Source organism: Tenebrio molitor, chromosome 6, assembly GCF_963966145.1.
Source record: "Tenebrio molitor chromosome 6, icTenMoli1.1, whole genome shotgun sequence".
Classification (NCBI taxonomy): domain Eukaryota; kingdom Metazoa; phylum Arthropoda; class Insecta; order Coleoptera; family Tenebrionidae; genus Tenebrio; species Tenebrio molitor.
This window is the reverse complement of record NC_091051.1, coordinates 1899098-1914599: the sequence shown is the minus strand read 5'-3', so window position 1 is coordinate 1914599 and position 15502 is coordinate 1899098. Positions and strand designations below refer to the sequence as shown.

The window sequence follows — 15502 nt, the reverse complement described above, 5'->3', positions numbered from 1 at the left end:
TAATGTTAAAATTGGAATAATTCAAAAACGAATAATTTTCTTTTGATGCGAATTTCATAAATGTGTTCTTTGAATTAATTGTGAATTATGAACGTGTACGAAAAACATGTTTTTTTGCTCAAAATCGATTTTTTTTAAATTTTATGGCTCTGAATGAAGTGATAACGGAAAATTGATTGCACACATTTGAAGTCTTATATCAAGGGAATGTATCCCTAAAGTTTCGTAATTTTTATTAATTTTTTAATAGGATTAATCGTACGGGCGCTAAAACTTGACTCACCCGGTACATTGTTGCCGGATCTCTTCAATCCGGTCTGTTCTTTTTAAATTGGAAGTGGCATCGTTTAATGACATTTTTTTTTATTTTGGCAATTTTGACTTTTCCTTTTTCGGAAATTAAAATTATTTTTACAGACACTGACAGAATAAAAAGTTGCATCCGTTGCATCACTGAATCAGTTGGTCCAACATGAAAAGAAAAAAATCATAGCCAATTCGGTCCCAAAAAGATCGTGAATGCCTAATATCTCGTAAGAAGTTTCGCTAGTGTGGTAATAAAATTGTATGGGATTGATAATTTTCGAGCGAAAAATAGAAATGTGAGCAAATATTTGTTCTCGGTCGGTCAGCGGGAAATTTTTTGTCGTGTTTTGTGATGTCGAGTGGAACCACCTCCAATTAGCAGGTCTGCGTGGACCGAGAGAGGATTTGGAAATAGTCGTTTGTTGCCCCCTTCACGGTGGAATTCTCCCCCGTGGTCCCCGTCGGTTGGAGGCATCCTCCATCCAATTATCGAGCCTCTTTCGCAGAAATTTTCCTGTTGCTTTGCGGATCCGAAGCCTCACAATCAATGATGTAAGCCGTGGCAAAGCCTCGGCTCGATCCGACGTGCGACGGAGGATGTGTTTATGAATATAAACGACGGGGACATCCGCCAAGATAATTCAGCATTCGATTCGGGAACGCGACTCAACAAAGGCCCCAGTTCTGACGGCGGATCAGCCTCTCGACGAAGACGTCCCAGATGGTAATTCCGGTCGTGACGAGCGCGCCATCGCCGTAGCTCGTTCTCCACCATCGGGTTCAACGGTTCAGGTGGAGGAGGAGGAGGAGAGTGTCCCCGCAGCCTTGTGTGCGGACCGTGGTCGGCCGTGTGGAACGCCGGGCATGAGAATCCTGCGGCAACGTGGACCGAGCGAACAAAGGATCGTTACGCTGCGGAAAAATGTGGCGAATTCTATTTGCACGTAGGAACGTGAGCTGGCGCGCATTCGGGAGCAGAGACGCGACGGTGGGCCCCCGGGAGACCTCGCCCCCTGAAATTCGCGTACGTACGTTAACCCGGCGCGCGGAGTTGAAGGTGATGATGGGTCCCGGTGGCCCGGCGTGCGATACTCATTTGTTTGCGCGCCACGCAGCCGACCTTGAGAACGTACGCGAACCCAACGCCAACAAAGAACCGGGCCGGAAGCGAAGGAGCGAGGGGTCCGGCACGGCCGACCCGGAGGCTCCGGACCGACGATCGATGGAGAGACGTCGATGGTGAGGCGACAGGCGCTGAGATACGACCGCCGCCGACTAATTGAAAGTCGTCTGAAAGAGGCCAGATGTCGGCCGACACTCGACAAAAACTCAATTAAAACGACGTGTTGGTTGGCGATTGACAAAGAAAAATTCGAACGGGGGCGGAGAGCCACAAGTGGCGGCGGCGACAAAATGGCGGTCTTGAGACTGTTTTGTAGCGGCTGGTGGGTCTGCACTGTTGCCCTCGGTTTCGGGAATTATACAGGGTGAAATCTAAAAAAATCTTAAAAAAATAATCCAAAGTCATTGACATTCCTTCGTTAAGTAATCACTAATCATGATTGTTTCGGTGCAAGCAGGAAAAGAAAAAAAAATAATAAAAGAAAATTATATACATCACGTCTTCGTAGCAACCGATTGTTATAATTACTTTTTATTCCTGTGATTTCAAAATGACGAACAACTCGTAATAATGTTTCTCAAATGCGTATTTTTAAACGCACGTTTGTCGTTAAAACGTTGTCATAAAACGAAAATTTTATTTTTATTATTATTGATGGTAAACATCCAGAAGTATTTTTTGTGTACAAGTATTATTTTTATTACAAACTATAGTTGTAACAATACTTTTTTCATTTTTTAATTTTTCACATTTTTTGATTCAGCTGAAATGTCTCCAATTTTTCATTTTTATATCGAACACCTTATACATTTTTGCTGGTTTTGAAATTTTTTGAATTTTTTTTCCCAATTTCTTCTGTGATATAAACACCGTTGTTTTGGCATAAAGGGAGACCATGATTTATTTTTTTAACGTTGGACACACTGTTTGATTTCCGTCACTAAAGTGCCTCGATATGCAGATCAATCAAAATGAACATAACATGTTGCTGAATTTCCCGCGATGTCTCAGTATTTTTCTATTGCAAACTAGTAAAACTGGCAACAATGCACTAGACATTGACACTGTTTATAACCTCAAAGTTAGAAAAACATAATCTGATTCAACAGACAGCTTTACTACCAAATTACATAAATGTAAAATTTCCTCCTATTATGCCAAAAGAACGTGAATGCATTGTGACGTATGAAAAAATTGTAACATAACAAGCTAAGGACGTTGTTAAATGAAATATGTTGAAATAAATAGGTCTTATCGCTAAAGAATTTTTTTCTTCCTGATAAACACTAGTGCATTTTTGGTGTGGAAGTAATTTTTTATCGCTAAAATATCGTAATGATGATAATATGTTGTAACTTTTCCAAAAATGATAACACCGTGGTTATAAAAAGATTGTTTTTAGCATATTTTCTTTTTATAGTAATTATGAACGTTTCAGTTGAAGCAGTAGTAGAGAAAAAAACGAGATAAAAATTACATTATGCGTCGTTTTATTGGTTATTGGATTTTTGAACATTCAGCACAAAGAAAATTAGAACTTTGAGGAAGCAAATTACGTCGCAACGCACGAGCTTAAGCGGGAGTGTAAACAGAATCATTACGAGGGGTTCCTCTCCCATCAGGGGTATCTACTGTACCACACAGACAAAGCTTGACGTTTTCATCTCGTCCCAATTCTTCCGATTCAAATTTAGGAAGTTTTTTTTCCAATCGAAGAAAGTAGAATTTTCCGGTGAGGCAGGCCTCCGTGAAAATCGCGATCCCGCGCGACCCAATTAAAAATTGTCCTTCGTCGTTCGGGCGGCGGCGACGGCGGCGAAAGCGGCTCGAACGGGCATCAATTATGGAAGTAACAATTTCCCATTATGTCGGGTCATTGTCGGAGCACAAACGACGTCGGTGGCTGAGCTTATTTCAATGCAACATCGAAATAATTTCCATTCTTTGTGCGCGATCTCTGCCGGGGATCTCGATAGCGAACAATGTTCTTTGTTCGTCCGTGGAAAATCCGCAGTCGCCGCCGCCGTCGACACGGGGACGTGGTGCACGTGTCGGATCGGTGCGACCCCGGGGCGCACGTGTCCGTCAGCCATCGGAGAGGGGCGGGAGCGCGGCGGCGGCGGCGAGGAAAGAGCCAGCGGTGAATGTTAAAGTGATTTATTTGCGTTGAAAATTTGCGTGCCCCATGCTGTACACACCGAACCACTAAATTTAGACGCTCGCACGTTTATTAACGTGGAGAATTCGCGGAAAATCGGTTTGTCTTTGGATGGGGAGTCGGGCTTGTTGCCATTGGAAACCGATTAAAGTGGCCAATCAATCGGATTGGAGGGTGACGGGGGCAGGGAGGCGGCAGATGTTGAGAATCGGACGAAATATCGATATCGGGAAGATAATGTTTTTATAAAGCTATAAATAAAACATGTTGAGAACATGTGGAACGTATCGAGGATCGATATGTCGGATGCTGCTGCTCCAGAAATGTATCGAGAGGTTGATTCGGATTGAGTTGGTACTTCGAGACGTAACGAAATTTTCGCCGCTTGAAATTGCGCTTTTAAATTGTTTTTTGAAACGATTGGAGTTGCCAAGAATGGGAAAATAGAATGAAAGGTTTGTTGTGAAGAAAGAAGAGTCAAAATGCCGTCAAAGTTTTTATTTCATAAGAATTCAAGTCGACCAATCCAAATTTTGGTTCTGTAAAAGTAGATGACAAAGCAATTTCGATTGTTCGTTTGAAGCGTTAATCTTTTTTTCGAATTTTTGGAAAAAAATCCCCAAGATTTTTTGGTCTTTTAAATTTTAGGACGCGGAAGACCCTCCTTCTTTAGATTAGAGTTCACACAAAAGTAAAAACTGCATTTTTATTTTAAGAAATCTAAGATAAGGATTTTTTTTTGGAAAATCACATTTTTTGAAAATATCTGCGAAGACTTTGTGGAAAGGTCTCATTTAAAATTTTTAGTCAAACAAGAGTCAAAATCGTGTGAACATTTTTTTTTTTTTCAGAAAATAAAAGTCAAAATTGTTACATTTTCTAAAACTCGGAAGTTGTCAGGGAAATATAAATTCTGCTTTTACACATTTTCAAAAAAGAAGTCTTTTATTAAATGATATGATAACGGATGATAAATTAAATGATATGATTGGAAAAATACCAGGAGTGATTTTTTTGAGAATTTTTTATTAGAAGGCGATAAAGTCATTATGGAACATATGGAGGGATCGATATGTTCTCCGGAAATGTATCTGTTTGGAAAAAAAATCAGATAAAACTAAGACAAAAAAAAAATCCTGTTTGAAATTGTTGTTTTTTTTCCTAAAATGACTAGCTTCATGACATACGAATAACTGAAATAGGTAAAAATAGCATCAAATGTGTCATTGTAAGGAAGCAATAAATTTATTGTAAGATTAGAGGTCTAAAAATAAATATGTAAGCAGATAAAATCGTGTCAAAATTGTTACAACATACATATTTCCAAAACTTGAAGATATGAAGGAAATAGAAATTCTAGCTTTGTAAAAATTGTCAACAAAATAAGATCATTCGTTTGTTTATTGGAGAAAATTTCCAGGAAATTTTAAAAAATGTTTACATTAGAGAAATAAGTACATAATTTAAAAAATGAAATTTTTGGGGAAATGGAACATTCAAGAATCAATTTAAATCCAATATGTGTTTGGTGTGTCAGTCTGGATGCTAATTCATATTAAATTAGTGCTTTAAAAGGTGTTAAAAAATATTGACTTCCTTGTAAAATGTGATTAGCGTCGTAGTAATTTTTCAGGATCAAAAAATGTGAAATACTATGAAATATGTTTAACAAGGAACCAATGAATTTATTGAAAGTACCGGGTCAGTCAAGTTTTACCGCCCGAGCGAAAACACCCACTTCTAATCAATTTAAAATTCTGAAAAAATTCAGGAATGATTGTGTATCACTGCAAAGCAATCTGTAAAAATTTCAAAATTTTTAACGAAACAGGTAAAGATTTCGTTTTAATTCAATAACCGCTACATTAATATACATAATTTTTCACCGAGAGTCCTTTCAAACATTTAGGACAAATTTGGTGTCATTAAAATTATGAAAACATCACACTTTAGGAGTTTAAGAATTACTAGAAAAGTTATCAACAGATGTTTCCCAACAATGAGATATTTATTTATGACACTGTAGCTGTAAATTTTGATCATTTTTCGCTCTTACTGTTAAAATTGGAATAGGTAATTCAAAAAGGAATAATTTTCTTTTGATGCGAATTTCATAAATGTGTTCTTTGTATTAATTGTGAATTATGAACGTGTACGAAAACATTTTTTTTTTGTTCAAAATCGATTTTTTAGTTTTTATGGCTCTGAATGAAGTGATAACGGAAGTGTTATCTCAAGGGAATGTAACCCTAAAGTTTCGTACTTTTTATTCATGTTTTAATAGGGTTAATCGTGCGGGCGGTAAAACTTGACTCGCACGGTACTGTGAAAAAAGATGTTGACGGAAAAGTTGAAATTTTGTTAAAATGTTTATTTGCAAAATTTTCCTTTCGTCAGTCATAATTTTTTTTTTTAACGAACAGTTAACGTAGCGAGCAACTTTTTCTTGTTGTTTTTAATTAGCGAGATAAACTAAAAAATTGATGTCCGACTGCGTTCTCGCCGCATTTTTTATATTCTTATCGATTCAATTAAAAAACTTTCGTTTTTGCGAGGTGATCGAAACGTCGACGACATCATCGACAAAATCGAAACTCTCGGAAAATTGTCCACGCCGACCTGGAACTTTGGTCGGGAGTTTGTTGCCCTGTCCACGTCGACGACGCTGGAGCCGACCATCAAGTTCAAGGTCGTGTCGGAATATATTTGGAAAACGCTCTGTTGGTGTGTTCGGCAACGTCGACAGTAAATTTGGAAGCATGTGCGTCTGATGTTTTTAACGCGACGTCTTTTTTTAGATCATGTGAAAAGGGAACATAAACAATTTTGTATATGTTGGAAGAAATTTTTTCTTCGACGTAAACGTCTCGAAGGCGGCGGCGGAACTCGTGCCGGTCGCCCCCCGAGGCCGCCGCCGCCACCGGCACGTCCTTCCCGCGACGTGTTTATTTACGTTCGCGACCGTTGGAACTCCACCAAAATCATTAATTCGGTTTCGGCCACTTCGTTCCGAATTGCTCGTCGTGACGGTCTTGTTTTTCGCGTCAACGCCTCGAGCCTCGGTGCAGTTATCCGGCGGAGACGGTGCCGGGGGTGCGGTCCGACCTCACTAATTAACCACCCTCGTCTCTTGGACGGATTAACGACCTGGATGGTCGTTCCGGTGGGAACGCTCCTTCATTATCCCTGATGTGTGGGCGTGCCAGTTCAAACATGACGATCCTCGACCGGTGAGTGACACTCCGGGAGCCTTCTTCCTATGGGACGGCCTTTCACTTTCCCATCGAAGAATCGCGCGTGGTGCAACCGGCGCAATTGCAACAACGGCAAGAGCGTTGACCTGGTGCCCCGCTGCAACCTCGCAGGAAGAGGTCCTGGATCTCTTCGCGCCAGGTCCGACGGATGCGAGTTTGTTGACCCAAACTGTGTCGAAATCGAATTTTTTCGCCGGCGTCGAAGAGGAGGAGAGTCATCGGTGACGTACGCGTGCATGCAGTAACAGTCCGTTCGTTTTTCCCCCAGCTGCACTTTGTTAAATGCGTAGAATAATAAACTCCGAGGAGGTTCTTTCTGTTTGTTAGTGTTGTACATATTTGAAACGGTTGCATGTGCGCGCCCCGGAATTATAAAGTACACATTAATGTCTTGTAACGTAAACAGTTTCGAGTTATGGTTATTTTTCCTGCGATGCGGCGCTACCGCTATCCGAGCGGTTTCCTTTTGCCGCAAACTTATAATAAGTTCTCGGTGGAGGTTTCGAAATTTACGAGAGGTAATCGACTGGAAAGCGGTGGCTTTTTGTCTGAACGCAACGACGATTATTAAACGCCAAATCGTTAAGAGTTTAAGGGCAAGGTTTTCGATCGGTCTGAAAGAAACCACCGCATTCTCTTCTTTAACTAGCACTCGACAATCGTTAATTTTGCAACGCCAGTTTCCTGGGTAATTACCGACAGTTTAAAAGTAATTCGTGTGTTTTTTACACAAACGAAAGTCGCGTTAATGTGCCGAAAACGAGAGAGGCTCGACTCTCACACAAAAGTGCCAGTGCGAAAGGAGATTTTTGGAAAATTTTTGACGTTTCGAGTTTTTTTTTGTACAGATGTTGCGGCTTGATCGCACAATTTCAAACCTGTTGGCATTCATGATTCGATTTTCGTTTCTAATTTCGATCCTCCCATCTGACAGTTGTAAAATTTCGAAAATGGCGGGCCAGAAATCTTTTCCATATTTACATATTTTTATTTTTTAATAACCATTTCTAGGTAATTCTAGATTTGTGTTGTGCTTCAGAATTTTTTTTTTTGTGACAGTTCAGTTGTAATTTTTCATTGCGACTTTGGAGATCGAAAGTTAAATTGTCCAAACGAACTAAAAACGTTGTTCAATAATATATTTCTAAATAAATATTTATCCTTAAAATATAGTAAGGAAAGAAGGTCATGTTTTTTTCCCTCATGATAAACTCTACAATGCATTATCTGTGCACAAATTTGATAGAAATCAGAGATTACCGTTTCCTGAAAGTAAATAGGATAACAATACTTTTTAATCCTTTCCAACATGTTTTACGTAATACGGATTACGTTTTAGCAGCAACAATTTCTACTCTGTGGCATCTAAAATAGGTAAAAAAATACACTCTTGTATATCATATTTCATAAAATGTACGCCAATGCGTAGTAACCTCTAGGAAATGTGCAAGGAAACCGCATTGGTGTACGTTTTATAAAATATGATATACAGGGTGTATTTTTAAAATGTGTCGAAATTTTACCTACGAGGTTGTGGGATAGCGTAGAAGACTAAAATCAATTAAAAAAAATGCAGCTCAAAAAATAAATGTCATTTATTTTTTGACATATGTACATAGAATTTTTTAAAATATTTTTTCTTCCGAATTCTACATGAAGCCAGTAGCTCGTGGTTAAAATTTTTCCGCGCATTTCAATAACACCCAGTATAACAATGCTTTTTTTTATAAAAATGTTTACTATTTTTGATTTACTTTAAGTCAAGTTTTACCGCCCGAGCGAAAACACCCACTTCTAATCAATTTAAAATTCTCAAAATTTTTAATAAAACAGGTAAAGATTTCGTTTTAATTCTATAACCGCTACATTAATATACATAATTTTTCGCTGAGAGTCCTTTCAAACATTTAGGAAAAATTTAGTGTCATTAAAATCATGAAAACATCACAGGTTTTTGAAATAAATGGAATTTGATCTTAAAGTGCAAAATTTAGCTATGATTTATTATTAAATTGGGCGGTCAGTTCCACAAAAGAAGTTGACGTAGGTTGTTTATGGTACCCTTTAGGGGCTTAAGAATTACTAGAAAAGTTGTCAACAGATGTTTCCCAACAATGAGATATCTATTTATGACACTTTAGCTGTAAATCTTGGTCATTTTTCGCTCTGACTGTTAAAATTGGAATAATTCAAAAACGAATAATTTTCTTTTGATGCGAATTTCATAAATGTGTTCTTTAAATTAATTGTGAATTATGAGCGTGTACGAAAAAAATTTTTTTTTGCTCAAAATCGATTTTTTAATTTTTATAGCTCTGAATGAAGTGATAACGGAAAATTGATTACACACATTTGAAGTCTTATATCAAGAGAATGTAACCCTAAAGTTTCCTAATTTTTGTTAATTTTTTAATAGGGAGTGCGGTAAAACTTGACTCACCCGGTATATCATATTTTATAAAATGTACGCCAATACGAAGTAACCTATAGGAAATATGCTTTAAAACAAGGAAGCCGCATTGGTGTACGTTTTATAAAATATGATATATGTACAGGGTGTATTTTTAAAATGTGCCGAAATTTTACCTATGAGATTGTGGGATAGCGTAGAAGACTAAAACCCATTAAAAAAAATGTTGCTCAAAAAATAAATGTCATTTTATTTTTTGACAGAATTTTTTAAATATTTTTTCCGAATTCTATATGAAGCTTGTGGTAAAAATGTTTCCGCGCATTTCAATAACACCCTGTACAACAATGCTTTTTTATAAAAATGTTTAGTATTTTTTATTTACTTTAAAGTAACAGTGTGTACTTGAAAAATTGAGCCAATAAGTTTTTTAAGTCACGTCTTAAATAAACAGTTATCGCTAAAATGTCGTAATTGTAAACATAATTTTCATTTGTTTTCCTCATAAACTTTTAAGTGCGTTTTTTTTTTTATAGGAGTGCAAAGTACCATATAGTGAAAATAAAAATGATAACAATGCTTTTAGATTATTTTCTGAAAAATTTTTGACCGTTCGTTTTGCTTTCAATTTTCGCTTTTCCCTGGGCCCAAAAAGAATTTTCGGAAATGTTTTGACTCTCTTCTTTAGGAAACTTGTTCGGTCATTTTTTACTCAATTAGAACCGACTTTGTTTGGAATATTTTTTGCATTTTTGTTTCAACTTAATTTTTTTTCTCTTCATTATTATTAAAAGCTGCACTGTTTGTAGCGTGTGGTAAAGTGACAAATCGAAGAGGTACGGCTCGGCACGCCCCCCACCCCTTCGCCCATTCCCGATATTAATATAAATTTTAACGTTCACGACAGTTTCCACAAAACAATTAATCGCAATAAGTACGCCTGGTGCACTGCAGTTGATATTAATCTCCAGGTATTTGCCTTAATCTGTCCGTTGCAGTGGTGTGCTGCAACACGTGCAACGATATTTCAGTTCATTCTCCGAGGACTGCTTTATGTATTTGCCTTTCGGAGGTATTCTCGGCGGCGCAGTTCGTGTATCATTAAAATATTCCTTTAATAACGCAAAACAGGGATTCGGAATAACGAACCTGCAGGATCCACACATCGCACCTTAATGATCATAATCGTTGTTTTCGAATTCGGAGGGCGAAATGTTTTCTGGAGTTTCAAAGAAAAAACAAGCATTTAAAGTGTAATTTGTTTCGTCGATTCGTAATGACCTACATAGTGATTGCTTTTTTATCTTTATTGACACTTCAAGGTAGATGAGACTTAACTTTCAAGTCGAATCACATCTAGCCGGCTGTGAAATAAAAATTAAAAAATCACTTGGAGTAAGAAGGAGCAAGTGGCTTCACAAGGTGAAAATCTTTTGGAAGCGTTTTAAGTGGGGCCATAAATAACGAGATAAAAGCAATAAGAGAGGGTGATTGCCTTCTGGTAAAATGCAGATTAAGGGTGGACAGGACCGGACCTCCCCGAGCCATTTGCATTTTACACCACTACAACCGTCGTTAACTTCACATTTGGAGTTTCGGTCGCCCCTTTACGACTCCCCCCAGGTCAGAACTTTTCTTCCAGGAAACTTTCACAAATTAGCCCAAGTTAAATTTCTTTAATTGGAGTGGTAAAAATGGGTCGCGTGACCGTCGTCGCTTTGGCAAAGAGCCGATCAGGCCTTCCTGCCTTCCTGCTGCACCGCCGCCCTCCTGCAGGCTCCGTGCATAATTGAGCGGAGACCTTGCCGCACCGCACGAAGGACTGCAGGTGCGACGGCGCCGCCCCCGCGAAAAATCGACACGCGCTCCCCCGAATCTCCCATTTTTCGTCGTCGGTTTATTTTATTACGTGGCTGTGCGCCGCCCCCCGTCCCGATTCCTTTGTGAATTACCGGTATTTTGCCGGGCGAACGTCGTCCCGAAAAGCCATTATTTTGGCTCTTTTGTGGCAGTTTTTACGCGCCGTTGCGCACCGGCAATTCGCGGAACTGGCCGCCCCCGCGTTGTGGAGTTTTTTCGAGGGATCGACGAAAGCGACGTATAAATCGAGAGGGGAAAACATAAATATGCACTTTATTTTTACCGGAACGCCGAATAAAAAAAAGAAGGGGTGGCGAGACGCCGGCGGAATGTTCTCCGGGGTTTAATCGACGAGAGGAGTTTCGGATTCCAGATTAGCGAGTCGTCGTCGTCGAGGAGGAAGTTTTTCGACGCTTTCGGCGCCCCCGTCCGGGGGTTTAGGGTTTCGCGGCAATTAGGGCGATTAGGCGCGGGGGTTTTTTCAGCGACGTGACCTTATTGCAAATGAGCGGTGATTTATTCTTTTTGTCGCGATTTGTACTCGTCAACGGCTTTCCCGTTAACGAAACCATATTAAATCGCCGGCCCCGGACTGCTAAATATTAATAAATCTCTTGCATTTGCGATTCCGTTGGTTTGAGGAAGCGACCGTTCATGTTTATTTATGCGCCGCTTCGGAATCAATCCATGAATTTTTATTATTTTTCTGGCCTAGTCTCTATTAATAGTGCCGTATCCAGGGGCGTCTCGTTCCTCCCTTCTTCGCCGTGGCCCACTTTCCCGACGTGGGAGGACGCGTTGCATCACCTCCGGAGCGAATATCGTGCACTTTTGCAATCCGGAGCTCGTCCTTTCACTCTCCGCTTCAGCCGTAGAAAGCGGCTTCTTTCGCCGCCGCCGCCGCTTATGCGCGCACACGACCCGCCAAATTTTATTACGCCTGAACCGTCCCAATTTGATTATTTTTCGGGGGTGGCGCGACGCCACTTTATTTATCAGAAAGCCGCGGTTCACCGCCTAAGTTGTTGTGGCGGCGCCCGCCGCGCACTTTTTTTCTTCTTCGCGAATTGTCGACAAATAAAACGCTTAAATAAACTTAGCGATCTTCTGAAAAAGTAACGAAGTTGAATTTTTTAAAACGTGGAAGGCTGGAGGCCGACACCGGGGACGCTTTAAATATTCAGGCTCCTGGGGGCGGATACTTCGACACCGCCGCCGAGAAAGTTACGGTTAAGGGGGATTGGCGCGATGGCAACAGTTTTTTTTTCACCTCCCGGACTTGTCTAAAATTCCGGGAATAGTTTCGATTTTACGGTTTCGTCGAGGCGAAATTTTTACGAGTGGAAGGTCGGCCGATCGAATTGTTTATTTAGTTTCACTTTTGGTCGGCGACGACTTGTTTCGAAGTTTTTCGGTTAAATTTCGGTGCGACATTATGTAGTTTGGTGTGTTGCTGCACGTGACCGGGCGTTCCAAACAAATATTTTATTTGTTGGCAAATTCGTTTGAATTTCCTCGAAACAAGATAAAGCGAGCGTAACTTTGAGTGAATCAGCGACGGCAAACATTAGGAAAGGTGATAGTGTACGGGAAAAAATTTATGGTGCTTTTTTTCATTCCGATAAGGAAACGATGGTAAATATTGGAGCTCCGGTTTTTTCTGAAATTTAATCAGTGCGAGATGGTGCTCCTCATGGATGGATCTTCTTTTCACTTCTATTTTCATTGATTCAAATTAAAGTTTCTTCAGATTTCCTGTCAATTTTTTTGCCCTATTTGCTTTTTTAACCTGAAAATCATTCGTTCCTATATTTTCCCTTTATCTGTTGCTCTTTGTTTTCATGGTGTTGTTCTTTTCGTCTTCTTTTCTTGTAGAAACATTCTTTACAGTTTTGTTTTCTTCACCATTCAAATTTTTGAGAGCTACTACTTTTTCCATATACTCCTCTGGCCTGGAATTTTGGGAAGAAGAGATCTTTTTTCAAGGCTAACTCCGTACCTCTTTTAGTCATTTTTCTCAGTGATAGGATTTTTTACTTCAAGAATTCGTCACTTCTATTTCTTCCTTTCTAAATAGGAGACAACAGGATTTTCTTTCTTCTCTTCCTCTCTCATTTCCCCTCCCTCTTTCATTCCCTCTCTCTTTCTCTCTGTCACTCGATTTATCTCTCTCATCAGTATCTTCTATATTATCTCCTATTTTTTTGAATAGAAACTAGCATCATTATTGGTCCGTAGAAGCAGAAACTTTAAGTTTTGATCATTGATGAACTACCCAATTCTTGACAAAAGCTCTATCGCTTTCATTAGCCTGGGATGATTTTTCCCAGTTGCTTCTGCTCATTTGCCACAAGAATCTTTCGTTTTTCTTTCATTTCTCTCTTACCGTTTCGTCAAGAGCGCGGAGCATCCTCAGAGCGCTTTTGATAAACGCAGAACTGTGACCACACTGCTAATTTCGTGCTAATTTTTGGAAATCCGATCATTCGTCGCGTTTAAATTTGGGCACTCGGTGTGGGTCTTGACGTGTTTATTAATAGCAAACCATCAGGTTTAGAGCAAGTGTTTCGGACGTCGTCAGTCGATGGGAAAAATTTTTTAGAAATCGCGTGTCCCCGCTTTAAGTGGGGTGGTTGTGTCGAAACGCCGCACACAACAAAGACATGCATTTCTTGCAGTTTTACATAACGTAAAAGTGCTGTCGACAAATTAAAAATACACAAACAGCAACCTTGTTCGCTTGTCAAGTTTTCCATAACAAGCGGTAAATATCTTGCACGACACCGATTAGGAATGCGACAATCGGACAATCCGTTTAGTTTCCTGCGATCGATCGCTTCGCCACGAAAATGAATTTCGAATTAATCAGAAGACCTCGACGCAATTGAATCGCCTTTTTGTTTCGCTTGGACGTGCAGGATCGATCGCGAGCCAACAGCGACGGTCCTAGCGAAGACGCGCGTTCGCTGTGACGAGTGCGGTCTAGCAGAGACTGGCGTTCGCTGTGCCACGTCTTCGATCAATTAACATACCGAGATTATTTACACATCCGGCGTGACCGAATGACGAATCGATTCGGTTCCGCGGAACGAACCGTTGCGAATCCCGCGGGGACATTTCGCCGGTAAAAAAACGTCAATTATGTCATTATCGTTGATTCCGGGCGTCGGTAAATATTTTCGCGGACCAACGGACGATGATTTGTGGACTCGTGTGCGGGATCCCGGAGTCTTTTCACTAATAAAAACAAATTATTCAAATGGATGCGACGGAGCGTTGTCGTGAGTAGGTCCGACGGTAAAAGGTCGATAATTAACGGCGCAACTTCCGGCGTGGGGGAGGGAAAAAATTCCGGCCGTCAAGTTCACGGCTTGGTAATTACGTCTGTGTTTTTCCCCCGCCTCCTCCTCATTGTTTTCGGCCGTGCGACCAAAAAACCGTTATCGAACGAGCAGCCGATAAAGCGTAGCGCCCTTGGGGGCGGTCGGGGGGTTGGGTTTTTTCGCGTCCGATCAAAATGGCGGAGGCGAAAAAAGCCGGACGGAGTTGTTTGTTCAGTTGAAGAGGGAAGATTGATGCGGCGCGACGGCGAAATCCGCGTTGCGGCGACGTGGCGCAACGCAACGCAAGGGTCCAGAGGCGGACCGACCGGTTCGCCCGTAAATTATTCAACGAGAAGCAAATCCACTTTCGATTTCGTTAATCGCTGAAAGTAAGAGTCGGACACTTTCTTTCGGCGTTCTGGTCTGGCGTATTTTTTCCGTAGCGTTGCGTAACGTAGAAATCGCGGGATCCAACCCCCGTTGAAAAGTAATCTGGCCGAGACAAAGTTCGCGCCCCCAGGGGGGAGGCGAAACTCGAGACGGAATTAATTCGTTTAGTGCCCGCATCGGCGCAGCTGTCGCTTTTAAAAGTGGAAGATGCGGGCAAGGCCCCCGAAATTAAGATGATTCTTCCGGTTCAGGGTGCATTTTATCTCGAAAGATTCCAGTCGTGAAACTTGTTGTTTTTTTCGAATAGGGGTCCTCCCATCGTTGTTTACTGTTTTGCTGAAATTCCTCGTAATCGTCCGTCACGTTGTTTACAAATAGAGTCCCTTATCGATCGGTGCGATATTTCCCACAAAAACTTGACGAGTCCATTTTAATTGCGTCCGCGACGAGTGAGGAGCAGCACCGTTTTGTCGCATTGTTGGGATTCTCGCCTCTTGCCAATCAAAATACCACGGTATAGGTCGAATGTCGGCGGCGTCCTGGAAAGTTGTGTTTCGTTTTAAAAGTTCGCCGGAAGTTTTCAGAAATTTAACGAACTCCGGTGTAAAAACAGAAAACGAAAACCTTCCATTGTTCGTGGGCGACTTTAAAAGTACAGTTCAGGGCACGGCGTATCTA

The 15502-nt window shown here is 40.7% G+C and overlaps 1 protein-coding gene across 3 annotated transcripts in view; it reads left to right on the top strand.

The window, feature by feature from the left end:
- The window catches only part of brat (brain tumor), a 37518-nt gene that overhangs the window by 5083 nt on the left and 16933 nt on the right, over window positions 1–15502 (top strand). The window contains exon 1 of one of the 3 annotated variants that reach the window (XM_069052052.1): window positions 6600–6817. The exons of the other annotated variants lie outside the window; for them this stretch is intronic. The gene's annotated coding sequence lies outside the window, so the exon portion shown is untranslated. Of the gene's footprint in view, window positions 1–6599; window positions 6818–15502 lie in introns of those variants that run through there. 3 annotated transcript variants of the gene reach the window in all.